This window comes from Mixophyes fleayi, chromosome 2, assembly GCF_038048845.1.
Source record: "Mixophyes fleayi isolate aMixFle1 chromosome 2, aMixFle1.hap1, whole genome shotgun sequence".
NCBI classification, from domain to species: Eukaryota; Metazoa; Chordata; class Amphibia; order Anura; family Limnodynastidae; genus Mixophyes; species Mixophyes fleayi.
In genome coordinates, this window is record NC_134403.1 from 201,466,267 (window position 1) to 201,480,032 (window position 13,766).

Below are 13,766 nucleotides of genomic sequence, written 5' to 3' on the forward strand. Positions count from 1 at the left end.
GATCTACTGTGTACCGACCCGGCTTGTCAATTAACCCTTCTCCTGCTGAATCCCTGGCTTATCTGCACCAACTGATCTATTGTGTACCGACCCGGCTTGTCAGTTAACCCTTCTCCTGCTGAATCCCTGGCTTATCTACATCAACTGATCTACTGTGTACCGACCCGGCTTGTCAATTAACCCTTCTCCTGCTGAGTCCCTGGCTTATCTGTATTAACTGATCTACTGTGTACCGACCCGGCTTGTCAATTAACCCTTCTCCTGCTGAATCCCTGGCTTATCTGCATCAACTGATCTACTGTGTACCGACCCGGCTTGTCAATTAACCCTTCTCCTGCTGAATCCCTGGCTTATCTGCATCAACTGATCTACTGTGTACCGACCCGGCTTGTCAGTTAACCCTTCTCCTGCTGAATCCCTGGCTTATCTACATCAACTGATCTACTGTGTACCGACCCGGCTTGTCAGTTAACCCTTCTCCTGCTGAATCACTGGCTTATCTGCATCAACTGATCTACTGTGTACCGACCCGGCTTGTCAGTTAACCCTTCTCCTGCTGAATCCCTGGCTTATCTGCATCAACTGATCTACTGTGTACCGACCCGGCTTTTCAGTTAACCCTTCTCCTGCTGAATCCCTGGCTTATCTACATCAACTGATCTACTGTGTACCGACCCGGCTTATCAATTAACCCTTCTCCTGCTGAGTCCCTGGCTTATCTGTATCAACTGATCTACTGTGTACCGACCCGGCTTGTCAATTAACCCTTCTCCTGCTGAATCCCTGGCTTATCTGCACCAACTGATCTATTGTGTACCGACCCGGCTTGTCAGTTAACCCTTCTCCTGCTGAATCCCTGGCTTATCTACATCAACTGATCTACTGTGTACCGACCCGGCTTGTCAATTAACCCTTCTCCTGCTGAGTCCCTGGCTTATCTGTATTAACTGATCTACTGTGTACCGACCCGGCTTGTCAATTAACCCTTCTCCTGCTGAATCCCTGGCTTATCTGCATCAACTGATCTACTGTATACCGACCCGGCTTGTCAGTTAACCCTTCTCCTGCTGAATCCCTGGCTTATCTACATCAACTGATCTACTGTGTACCGACCCGGCTTGTCAGTTAACCCTTCTCCTGCTGAATCACTGGCTTATCTGCATCAACTGATCTACTGTGTACCGACCCGGCTTGTCAGTTAACCCTTCTCCTGCTGAATCCCTGGCTTATCTGCATCAACTGATCTACTGTGTACCGACCCGGCTTGTCAATTAACCCTTCTCCTGCTGAGTCCCTGGCTTATCTGTATTAACTGATCTACTGTGTACCGACCCGGCTTGTCAATTAACCCTTCTCCTGCTGAATCCCTGGCTTATCTGCATCAACTGATCTACTGTGTACCGACCCGGCTTGTCAATTAACCCTTCTCCTGCTGAGTCCCTGGCTTATCTGTATTAACTGATCTACTGTGTACCGACCCAGCTTGTCAATTAACCCTTCTCCTGCTGAATCCCTGGCTTATCTGCATCAACTGATCTACTGTATACCGACCCGGCTTGTCAGTTAACCCTTCTCCTGCTGAATCCCTGGCTTATCTACATCAACTGATCTACTGTGTACCGACCCGGCTTGTCAGTTAACCCTTCTCCTGCTGAATCACTGGCTTATCTGCATCAACTGATCTACTGTGTACCGACCCGGCTTGTCAGTTAACCCTTCTCCTGCTGAATCCCTGGCTTATCTGCATCAACTGATCTACTGTGTACCGACCCGGCTTTTCAGTTAACCCTTCTCCTGCTGAATCCCTGGCTTATCTACATCAACTGATCTACTGTGTACCGACCCGGCTTATCAATTAACCCTTCTCCTGCTGAGTCCCTGGCTTATCTGTATCAACTGATCTACTGTGTACCGACCCGGCTTGTCAATTAACCCTTCTCCTGCTGAATCCCTGGCTTATCTGCACCAACTGATCTATTGTGTACCGACCCGGCTTGTCAGTTAACCCTTCTCCTGCTGAGTCCCTGGCTTATCTGCACCAACTGATCTACTGTGTACCGACCCGGCTTGTCAATTAACCCTTCTCCTGCTGAGTCCCTGGCTTATCTGTATCAACTGACCTACTGTGTGCCGACCCGGCTTTTCAGTTAACCCTTCTCCTGCTGAATCCCTGGCTTATCTACATCAACTGATCTACTGTGTACCGACCCGGCTTGTCAATTAACCCTTCTCCTGCTGAGTCCCTGGCTTATCTGTATCAACTGATCTACTGTGTACCGACCCGGCTTGTCAATTAACCCTTCTCCTGCTGAATCCCTGGCTTATCTGCACCAACTGATCTATTGTGTACCGACCCGGCTTGTCAGTTAACCCTTCTCCTGCTGAATCCCTGGCTTATCTACATCAACTGATCTACTGTGTACCGACCCGGCTTGTCAATTAACCCTTCTCCTGCTGAGTCCCTGGCTTATCTGTATCAACTGATCTACTGTGTACCGACCCGGCTTGTCAATTAACCCTTCTCCTGCTGAATCCCTGGCTTATCTGCACCAACTGATCTACTGTGTACCGACCCGGCTTGTCAATTAACCCTTCTCCTGCTGAATCCCTGGCTTATCTGCATCAACTGATCTACTGTGTACCGACCCGGCTTGTCAATTAACCCTTCTCCTGCTGAATCCCTGGCTTATCTGCATCAACTGATCTACTGTGTACCGACCCGGCTTGTCAGTTAACCCTTCTCCTGCTGAATCCCTGGCTTATCTGTATCAACTGATCTACTGTGTACCGACCCGGCTTGTCAATTAACCCTTCTCCTGCTGAGTTCCTGGCTTATCTGTATCAACTGATCTACTGTGTACCGACCCGGCTTTTCAGTTAACCCTTCTCCTGCTGAATCCCTGGCTTATCTACATCAACTGATCTACTGTGTACCGACCCGGCTTGTCAATTAACCCTTCTCCTGCTGAGTCCCTGGCTTATCTGTATCAACTGATCTACTGTGTACCGACCTGGCTTGTCAATTAACCCTTCTCCTGCTGAATCCCTGGCTTATCTGCACCAACTGATCTATTGTGTACCGACCCGGCTTGTCAGTTAACCCTTCTCCTGCTGAATCCCTGGCTTATCTGCATCAACTGATCTACTGTGTACCGACCCGGCTTTTCAGTTAACCCTTCTCCTGCTGAATCCCTGGCTTATCTACATCAACTGATCTACTGTGTACCGACCCGGCTTGTCAATTAACCCTTCTCCTGCTGAGTCCCTGGCTTATCTGTATCAACTGATCTACTGTGTACCGACCCGGCTTGTCAATTAACCCTTCTCCTGCTGAATCCCTGGCTTATCTGCACCAACTGATCTATTGTGTACCGACCCGGCTTGTCAGTTAACCCTTCTCCTGCTGAATCCCTGGCTTATCTACATCAACTGATCTACTGTGTACCGACCCGGCTTGTCAATTAACCCTTCTCCTGCTGAGTCCCTGGCTTATCTGCATCAACTGATCTACTGTGTACCGACCCGGCTTGTCAATTAACCCTTCTCCTGCTGAATCCCTGGCTTATCTGCATCAACTGATCTACTGTGTACCGACCCGGCTTGTCAATTAACCCTTCTCCTGCTGAATCCCTGGCTTATCTGCATCAACTGATCTACTGTGTACCGACCCGGCTTGTCAGTTAACCCTTCTCCTGCTGAATCCCTGGCTTATCTGTATTAACTGATCTACTGTGTACCGACCCGGCTTGTCAATTAACCCTTCTCCTGCTGAATCCCTGGCTTATCTGTATTAACTGATCTACTGTGTACCGACCCGGCTTGTCAATTAACCCTTCTCCTGCTGAGTCCCTGGCTTATCTGTATCAACTGATCTACTGTGTACCGACCCGGCTTTTCAGTTAACCCTTCTCCTGCTGAATCCCTGGCTTATCTACATCAACTGATCTACTGTGTACCGACCCGGCTTGTCAATTAACCCTTCTCCTGCTGAGTCCCTGGCTTATCTGTATCAACTGATCTACTGTGTACCGACCCGGCTTGTCAATTAACCCTTCTCCTGCTGAATCCCTGGCTTATCTGCACCAACTGATCTATTGTGTACCGACCCGGCTTGTCAGTTAACCCTTCTCCTGCTGAATCCCTGGCTTATCTGCATCAACTGATCTACTGTGTACCGACCCGACTTTTCAGTTAACCCTTCTCCTGCTGAATCCCTGGCTTATCTACATCAACTGATCTACTGTGTACCGACCCGGCTTGTCAATTAACCCTTCTCCTGCTGAATCCCTGGCTTATCTGCACCAACTGATCTATTGTGTACCGACCCGGCTTGTCAGTTAACCCTTCTCCTGCTGAATCCCTGGCTTAACTGCATCAACTGCATATAAAACATTATTTTATATGCCATTATTTTGTTTTTCCTGATTGTACATTTACAAGTTTCTACTTTTTACCTGTTATTATTCTACTATTTATATGCCTTTATCTTGTTTTTCCTGATTTTATATTTACCAGCAACTAGTTTTACCTGTTATTATTCTTGCCTATTTCCATTGTCCTTATTACCTCTCCTTCTATTATTCTTTGCCTTCCATGCCCTAATTGGTTATTGTCCTCCATCTTGCTATTGTCTCCCTGCTTATTCTTACCTGTTATCCGCTGTCCTTACTATCTTACTGTTCTGCTATCATTCTTACCTGTCTTCATTGTCCTTATTATCTCACTGTACTGTTGTTCCATGCCCTCCACGCCCTAATTCGTTATTATCTTCCACCTTTTCATTGTCTTCCTGCCTTTGTTCTTACCTGTTTTTCACTGTCCCCACTATCTCACTGTTCTGTTACTCTCTCTCCCTACTATGCCTCCCCGCTCTCACTCCATACCCATACTCTCCCCCCGCCCTACCTCTCCCGTTCCTCCCCGCACGCTGCTCATCTTGCTAACCTCATCCCCATTTCCCCCCTCTCCTCTACCCCTTTCTTCTGTGCCCTCTGGAATGCCAGATCCGTCCGCAACAAGCTGACTGCTATCCACGACCTCTTTCTATCCAAGTCCTTTAACCTTCTTGCCGTTACTGAAACCTGGCACTCCGATTCTGATACTACTTCCCCCGCTGCCCTCTCCTATGGTGGCCTCTCCTTCACCCACTCCGCCAGGCCTGGTGCCCGCCCTGGCGGTGGAGTTGGCCTCCTCCTCTCCTCCACCTGTACTTTTCGTGTCATTCCCCCTGAACCCTCCCTCTCCTTCTCCTCTTTTGAAGCTCACTCCATCCGCCTCTTCTACCCCATCCATCTCCGCGTCACTGTCATCTACCGCCCCCCTGGCCCCACCTCCCTCTTCCTTGACAACTTTGCTAGCTGGCTTCCTCACTACCTCTCCTCCGATCTCCCCTCGATCATTCTCGGTGACTTTAATATCCCCATCGACAACCCCACCTACCCTGCTTCCAGAAAACTGCTCACCCTCTCTTCCTCCCTTGGTCTCACCCAATGGACCTCCTCCTCTACCCACTGCCTTGGTCACTCCCTTGATCTTGTCTTCTCCTACCTATGTAATCTCTCCGACTTCTCCATCTCTCCCTTTTCTCTATCCGACCACCATCTTCTCTCCTTCTCACTCTCCTCTTCTCCTGCTCCCCTCCCCCTGCCCAAACCTGCTCTGTCCATACGCAACCTCGATGCTCTTGACCCTGCCTCTCTGTCCTCCTCTCTCGATACCCTCCTTTCTCCCCTTTCCTCCCAGGCCTGCCCCAACCAGGCGGTCTCCCTCTACAATCACACCCTCACCTCCGCTCTGGACGCGGTCGCCCCTGCCCACTCCGTCCACCCCCGCTGCTCCAAACCCCAACCCCCAGGATGTCATTATTAAACAATAATCATTAAAAGTTATATTTTAAATAACATAAGGAGTGCTAATTTGTCCTTCTAACATGAACCTCTGTTCATTATTCGTTTTAAGCCAGTTGGTGAACAATGGTTATGCTCATCTGAGCTTAGTGAAGTGAAGGTTTTAAATCAATTTGTGTCCAATTAAGATACTAGTGTCTCTTCATCAGTGAAGTTAAAAAGTGTGATGTTTTCCTCATAAAAAGGAAATAAACAGTACACTTATGTATAGCTAAAAGGGAATATTCTCAATAACAGTGGTGCTCACCTCAAAGAATCTCAAATATAAACCCAAATGGATACTTTCATTATTCATGTAATAAGGTTGTATATGTATATCCTGTCTTAGAAACATACTATACTATAATCAGAATTCTCCATACAATTATATCTACATTATATTCTTTTTCCTAATAGCTCATAATAAAAGCTTTTCTCTTTAAAGTGTCTATTGGGGTCTTGTCCAGGGAATTTCACATCTATGAGAGTTGGGATTGTCAACTCTCTCTTGCCCATCAAGGGAGTGTTGTCCGCATATGCAAGGAGTACCACTGGGGAAAATAACTGGTCTCACCAACATGTTTACTGAGCAGGGCCGAACTGGGAATAAAAATCAGCACTGGAATTTAAAGCACACTGGCCCACCAGTTGTGGCCTCCATGCACTATATTTTTGCAGACTGATGCTGGCGCAGTACAACATGATCACCATAAATTTGATTAGATAGAAAACATTTAGATTATTTACCTGGAGACGTCTACCCCCTTAACTCACAGGCAGGGCCGACAAGAGGAATTTTGGGCCCCGATACATCAACTTCTTTGGGTCCCCATCATATTCAACAATGAGAGACTTGCTTTTGGCAGAAGTTCATATTATGTCACACTATAGTGCCCCCAGTTCATATTATGCCACAACGTAATGCCCCCAGGTCATATTATGCCACATAGTATTACCCTCAATTCATATTTGGCCATGCAGTGGTGTCCACATATCATCACATTAAGAGCGCTGCCTCGGACGTGGCCCCTTGCCCGCAGGGCCCCCGGGCACCTGCCCATCGTGCCCAGTCGAAGAGATGGCCCTGCACTTGTCCCCTCTGTGCATTCCCATTCTTCATTACTACTTGTGTTTTATGATGGCTGCATTCATGACATTCCCATTCTTAAGATGTATCTCCCTTTACACTTTTTTTTACCTATGCCCCTGCACCATCTTCTCCTTTGTCCCTCTCACTTAACCCCCTGCACCACCTTCCCCCCTGGCTCTCTCACACGTCTTCCTGCACCCCCTACACCCTCGCTCTCTCACACCTCTTCCTGCACCCTCTACTCCCCTGGCTCTCTCACACCTCTTCCTGCACCCCCTACTCCCCTGGCTCTCTCATACCTCTTCCTGCACCCCCTACTCCCCTGGCTCTCTCACCCCTCTTCCTGCACCCCCTACTCCCCTGGCTCTCTCATACCTCTTCCTGCACCCCCTACTTCCCTGGCTCTCTCACCCCTCTTCCTGCACCCCCTTCCCCCCTGGCTCTCTCACCCCTCTTCCTGCACCCCCTTCCCCCCTGGCTCTCTCACACCTCTTCCTGCACCCTCTAATCCCCTGGCACTCTCACACCTCTTCCTGCTTCCTCTTCCTCCCTGGCTCTCTCACCCCTCTTCCTGCACCCTCTACTCCCCTGGCTCTCTCACACCTCTTCCTGCACCCCCTACTCCCCTGGCTCTCTCACCCCTCTTCCTGCACCCCTTTCCCCCTCCTGGCTCTCTCACCTCTCCTCCTGCACCCCCTTCCCACTGGCTCTCTCACGCCTCTTCCTGCACCCCCTTGGCTCTCTCACCCCTCTTCCTGCACCCCCTCCCCCTTGGCTCTCTCACCCCTCTTCCTGCACCCCCTCCCCCCTTGGCTCTCTCACCCCTCTTTCTGCACCCTCTTCCCCCCTGGCTCTCTCACCCCTCTTTCTGCACCCTCTTCACCCCTGGCTCTCTCACCCCTCTTCCTGCACCCCCTTCCCCCTCCTGGCTCTCTCACCTCTCTTCCTGCACCCACTTCCCCCCTGGCTCTCTCACGCCTCTTCCTGCACCCCCTTGGCTCTCTCACCCCTCTTCCTGCACCCCCTTGGCTCTCTCACCCCTCTTCCTGCACCCCCTCCCCCCTTGGCTCTCTCACCCCTCTTCCTGCACCCCCTTCCCCCCTGGCTCTCTCACCCCTCTTCCTGCACCCCCTTACCCCCTGGTTCTCTCACCCCTCTTCCTGCACCCCCTTCCCCCTGGCTCTCTCACCCCTCTTCCTGTACCCCCTTCCCCCTGGCTCTCTCACCCCTCTTCCTGCACCCCTTACCCCCTGGTTCTCTCACCCCTCTTCCTGCACCCCCTTCCCCCTGGCTCTCTCACCCCTCTTCCTGCACCCCCTTCCCCCTGGCTCTCTCACCCCTCTTCCTGCACCCCCTTCCCCCTGGATCTCTCACCCCTCTTCCTGCACCCCATTACCCCCTGGTTCTCTCACCCCTCTTCCTCCACCCCTTCCCCCCTGGCTCTCACACTCGTGACAACCCCCCCTCACGCGTGCAACTAGCGGCACCCCCCCCCCATGCGGCAAACACACACACGCAAACCCCTCCCCCATTCAGGAAAAACAAAAATCTGGAAACTGTGTCCAGATTGCAGGGCACAGTGCAGAGGATAAGGGGGGAGGGAGCAGAAGAGCCCTAATCCGTCGCGTAACAGAGGTGGCTGGTTCCTGGGGAGGAGCCAGCCACCAGGAAGTGTCAGGCCCTGTTACTGAGGGACCAGAGTGAAATCCTCCACCATATATGATGATCACGAGAAACGATACAAGGATCAATCAACTCTGTGCAAAGGAAGGCAAAACAAATATAAGCCCAATTACAATGCCCTACTATTTCAGATCACTTTGGCTTTCCTTGTGTCAGATGCCGTCCCTCCTCTGTATCTGACATCGCCTTCTACCCGATCTCCTGCGGCTGGTTGCCTAGCAACCAGACGCTGCTCAGGACGCTATTGAAAGCTCCGGCTGTGTTCGTTGATGCTGCGCCACCGGTGCTAATAATTGGATCACCCTTCCTATATAACTATACATCTTCCTTCCGGGAAGTCTTCAGTAAAGTGGATTCCGTGGTCTTGCCTCCTCACCGTCCTTGCAACTGTCCAATTGATCGGATTCCTGACAAACAAATTCCCAAAGGACGACTCTATCCTCTCTCCATGCCCGAGACTTAGGCAATGTCCCAATATATCGCAGAGAATCTGCAACGCAGCTTTATCAGGAAATCCTCCTCGCCGGCCTACTGCCGCCTGCTCAACTGTATGACTAAAACTGTCAAAGTATAGCGGTCAAAAACCGCAGTCCTTTGCCCCTCATCTGATTTGTTCGATATGATTAGTGGTGCTCGGATTTTTACCAGGGAGCATATAATTTGATTCAAATTTGTGAAGGAAACGAGTGGAAGACCGCCTTCAATACACAAGATTGTCATGTCGAGTACCTTGTGATGCCCTTTGGCCTGACAAACAAGATTTTCCAGGACCTCTTATACACCTCTGTGGTCATTTACCTAGATGATATTTTGGTATTCTCCCAGAATATCTCTACCCATCATGCACACATAAAGGAGGTGCTTACTCTTTTATGCAAACATCGGCTATACTGCAAATTAGAGAAATGTATCTTGAAATACTACAGGTGCCAACTCCTTACGACAAGATTTTTCTCACATTTTGTCCCATACCAAAGCTAGACTTCAAGAATCCTCTCAGCATTACAAACATTTTGTGGATCGTCATCGAAAACTTATGTCCTCTCTGCGTGTTAGTAATAAAGTTTGGCTGTCTACTCGGAACCAAATGCTTAAAGTGCCCTCTATGAAGCTGGCTCCATGCTTCCTTAGACCATCCAGCATTACTCATGTCATTAACCCAGTCACCTATAAGCTAGGTTTGCCTCCTTCCCTTAGAATCCACAATACCTTCCATGTATCCTTGTTAAGACCATTGGTACTTTATTGAAAGGGTTTCGGGTCCCGAAGAAAGATCATGGGTAGACAAACAAGACCTACATGCCCCCAGTTACTTAAGAATTTCTACAAACAACGATTAGGTGCCTGTCCAGACAGAAGTAGGGGGGTGTACTGTCAGGCTCTGTACCTCTTCCGTGTAGGGACAGTCGCCTTCTACCCATTCTCCTGCGTTTGTTTGCTTAGCAATCGGACGCTGCTTTCCAGCTGCACATGCGTGACCTGTTGCTAGGCAACGGGACATTATTGGAAGCTTCAGCAGCCTTCGGTGATGCTGCGCCCCCGCGCTAATAATCAGATCATCCTCACTATATAACGCTGCCTCTAGCATTCCCATTTGTTTCTTGTCTCCAGACTTCCAGTGTATGACCTGAGCTAGCTTCTGACTACTGTCCTGGTTTTTTCCTTGTTTGACTCTTTGATCTTGTTGCTTGACCACTCTTCCGGTTCTCCCTTATGTACCTCTGCTGCCCAAACGTGGCCGACCGGACTTGTTGTGACCACTCTTCTTGGATCATCCTGTTTGTACGTTACCAACCTGGCCTGTCTGACTACTCTGTTACCTCGCTAGTGGCTCAGTTGGAGGACCACGACTTGTGCATCTCCCGTAGTGAAACCATACTCCCTTGTAGGGGTCCCCGGTGAAGACCAGATGTGCGTTATACTCCGCACCTCCCTCTAGAGCAGTGCCAATATCAGCAGGTATATTACAGTGCCTTATCCTGTGACACCTTGCTTTATGGGTGATGTTGCTGGCGCAGGAACAAGTAGCTTATGGGAGGAATTCAATTACTACGGTGAAATCTCAGATCATTTTTCTTTGAACCTCTATGGGGTGCAAGGAAAAATCAGCGAACATTTCTGTCAAAATCTTGTAGCCATGATGTTCTGAGGAGCATCACGGCTAGTTGAATTCCCATCTATGTGATATCACCAGCAGAATGTTAGCCTTGTTCAGGATGTATAACACCCCCCCCCCCCCCAGAACATCAGTGAGAGGAAATAATAATAGGATTATTAGAAGGCATTGCTTTCAAAGAGATTACCAAACAGTCGCCCAAGTATAAGGACACTGCTGAACATATATTTGACTAACTGAGGTGAACCTTTGAGAGACAGGTTGTCACAGAAATGAAAATGATATTTTTTTGAGAAAGCCAAAACCATAGGAGTTATCAAGAGATTTTTCTTTGGCACTGCAGGATATTTTAAAAACAACTGGAAAAAGAAGTAGTAGATAGACAACTGTTTGAACAATTCCTTGGTAAAGTTAGTGAGAAAAGTCAGGATTACAAAGCTGTGTTAGAGCTGACAAGAATGGGAAATAAATGTTTATGATGTTGGCCAAAAGCTTAGTTACCGTAAAAATAGACTAGTGCCAGTACAGCTAATGAATTTTGGTACGTGAAGATGAAAAAGAGACAGACTGTAGTCCTGCTACACAGTAAAAGAGAACAAAGAAGTCCACATAGCTATGCACCACTCAGAGTCCGATCAAGAGTGGTCTGGAAGTGCTAGTAAGGAGGTTCAGAATTGTTACTCAATTTAGCTCCTGGAACCACTGATATCGTGCATCCAATCTACAACAACCCACCTTGATAATACTGACACCTCATGGCATTATTTTGGAGCTCTGCAAGGCAGTCTTTCTATGCTACCCATTGGGCTGCCAGCTCTCAGTTTGGGTGCAGAGCCTTCTTCTAGCATAGCAACAATCCTTGTACTTATCTATATTTGTTGCATCATCAGGGCTGGATTAATAATGGCACTGATGGAGCTGCAGCTCTAGGCCTTCACACTAAAATAGGCCAATAAATATCAGCGCTGGGATGAATCGAAAGTCGTGTGATGGGGCGGCGGCAATCTGCCCTCCTCCCCCTCCTCCCCCCCTCCCCCTCCTCCTCCTCCCTAGCAGTGCAGGCAGTGTGACTGCAATCACCCCCTCCCTCTAGCAGTGCAGCTACCTCCTACATAGATTAAATGATTAATGTACCTCTAGGTCGAGAGCTTTGATTTTTCATTTTGTTTGGTCCATTGAGGATCCCATACCAGGAAGTAAAACTGCCCATGAGCACTCACCACAGTGACCACACTCGCTGCAGAGTTCTGGGGACGCTGTGTATGTATGTCAATGTGCATAGCTGAATGTGTGTGGATGCATTTATGCCTGCCTCCAAAATAATGTATGTGATGATAATAGGACATTAGGCTAGAGTCCAAGAGAGAAATCCTGGTATCTAGGGGTCATGGTCACACAATCATAGAGAGAATACGGATACAAAAGTATCTTCAATTGCTTTTATGCAACAATAGCCACTTAAAGATATGAACTTTAAATCAACCCCCAAAATCTCCCAGTGTTATCATCAGAAGAACATGGAAAAAACGAAAGTCTGCTGGTTGTAGACAGATAAAAAAGGAATGATATAGTTCCGTGGTTCAGCAGCAGATTAAAGTTCCCTGCAGGAGAAAATTGCGACACCACAGCAGTAAAGACAAAACTCCCATCCAAGCTGTATGGAAATATCTCTACGGTACGTCTCAATCTCTTGACCAATGCTCTGTCAACATGAAAGAGATTTAAACCCTAGTCTGCCTACTCCAGCAGGCTCACTAGGCGGACAGACCCACAAGCAACTCCAGATGAAGCAGAGATTCTTATTAACATGTATGAAGCTGTGGGTCAGATGCAGGATCAGCCACAGGAATCATGATCTAGTTGGTGAGAAACAAATTGTACACCAAGCTCCACAAATCCTGGAAAAACCTCTAATCCTCCTGCAGGCTTTTTCACAAGGTGGAAATCCCACCCTGCAGGGGTAGTCTCAGGTCAGCTTGGCACAGGATTGGTCGGGATGGAAAGATGGTTTGGTGAAGGAGTCTTCCTTCGTGTATCTCTTCCCTGCTGGGCTGGTGCCTCCAAGTCTGTCCTGGAGAGAACAATGGAGGCCAGAGCTGGTCAACACGATTCCTTATCCCAGTTGATAAGGAGCAAACCCTTACAAGCATTTGTGGCAGTGTAGGGGCTTTAGGAGTTGCTGACTTCCTGTTTGTATGGATGAAGAGGGTTGGAAACCAGGAAATTGTGTATACACTAGTTTGTAAATCCATGTGTGATGATGTAGGTGAATCCACCTGGTTCTTTTAAAGAACCTACATGGTGTTAGTCCAAAAAGAAGTCCCATGAAATAAAAAATATTCCACCGCCACAAGCCAAAATAAGAAAAAAAAACGTTTGCAAGTCCCAAGGTACATAATTAAATCTGCAGGGTCCAGTGCAGTGGCTGAAAGGATAGCAGGATGGAATGCTCACTGTGGTCACAATGTATAACTGTATGTAATGTGTCTGTGTGTGGTTGCCTCAATGTACACATGCATTTTTTTCTGCATCTAGGTTTTTATGCTTGTTTGGATGTGCGTGTATGCCTGTATATTAAGACAGTTATGTAATTGTAATTTTATCTTAAAATTTGAAAAATAAGTATCGAGTTATATAAATTGGCATGTGTTAGGACAAAAACGTACATAGAGTAGGCAACGGGACACGCCGGGCAGGGAGATCAGGCGTCCATCCCTGGCACCGAGAGAAGGTGCGGGGATGGCGCATGACAGTCTCCTTGAGTCAAGGAAAACCATGCTAAATGGTTACTAAAAGTGTATTCAGGTGTCAAAACTCCATTCTAGACCAGGATATAGCTGACCACAGGGGCCTTTGAAGCTGCCACAGGGGACACTGCTATCTTCTAACACTGGTATATGCAGAGCCAACAAATACACACACAACTGACTCCCTGACTTCAAATTTTACATTTTAGTAGCTCAATTTATTAATGGATTCATTTGATATACCA